At 28.8% G+C, this 1093-nt stretch overlaps 1 pseudogene; it reads right to left on the reverse strand.

Moving 5' to 3' along the window:
* Positions 1–440: 440 nt before the first annotated feature.
* Positions 441–873, reverse strand: LOC147949756 (putative defensin-like protein 186; annotated as a pseudogene).
* Between the last annotated feature and the right edge of the window lie 220 nt (positions 874–1093).

A 1093-nucleotide genomic window follows, 5' to 3' on the forward strand; every position in this document is an offset into this window, starting at 1 on the left:
AGGATTGATCGTCTTTCTTTAATCGTCTACATATGTGATCTATTACATATGTGAAATAATCAACTATAAATTACCATGCACATCTGGAATTTTAGGCAAATACTCGCAAATTGTGTCTTAAATCTTTTAATTTTCTTTGTGATATTTAGTACCCTAATTGAAAATTTTTGTTTTGTTGGAAGTTTAAAGACCATTAGCATGCATGGAGGAGGCCCGGTGCTCGATCAAGGATGATGCAACTCAAGTAAATCATGTTTTCGTTAAGTAGAATTTTAACTCATGTCAAATACTTACTTATTGAAAACATCAAAGTTTATAAAATGAAATAATTAATCTGTGAATAATAAACAATACAAAAATGATTATAAAATCTCAAAAAAAAAGAGAATTAATTTATTGCTTTATCATAAGATTTAACGGATTAAATAAGAATGGTCTGATTAGCAATCAAACTTGCAATCGCACATATAAGAAACTACCGGAGTAGGCAAAGAAGTAAAATAATATATACACATGACAGGTTCCATCTCCTTTGTATGTAGCCATGCACTGTTCTTTGCATTTGTCTTCACGAGAACAAGCCTATCGACCATAACATTTTTTTGCGTCTCCTACAAATTTTCCCATTCTCTATCTATCAAAGCCAAAATATATTAACTATTTTACAGAATGAATCTATTCCTTACTTTTATATTTAAGTTTAGTCTTTTCTAAGTTCCAATCAAGAACACAACAATATATTTCACAACCCGATATTAAGTCAAATTATGAAAGTAATATAACAAACAATCATAACAAATGAAAAGAATAGTTACCTGACGAGGAAATGAAGAAAACCACAATTACTACGGATATGATAGAAGAGTTCTTCATGTTTTTTTGTTTTCCTGGTTTATGAAGATTGAAAGTAGGCTTTAAGTATGTATTTTTTTCCTTTTTCTTTGTAATTTTCTTTTCATTTTCCACTTTACTTTATATTAAGACGTAATGTTTTTTTTTTTTTTTTTTTTTTGTCAAACTACTTGGTTTTCATTCATTCATGGAAACAAAGTACACAGAGGTGGATTTCAAGATCCAAAGTTTGCACACAATA

The sequence above is a fragment of the Camelina sativa genome, chromosome 1, assembly GCF_030686135.1.
Source record: "Camelina sativa cultivar CO46 ecotype springtype chromosome 1, ASM3068613v1".
Classification (NCBI taxonomy): Eukaryota; Viridiplantae; Streptophyta; class Magnoliopsida; order Brassicales; family Brassicaceae; genus Camelina; species Camelina sativa.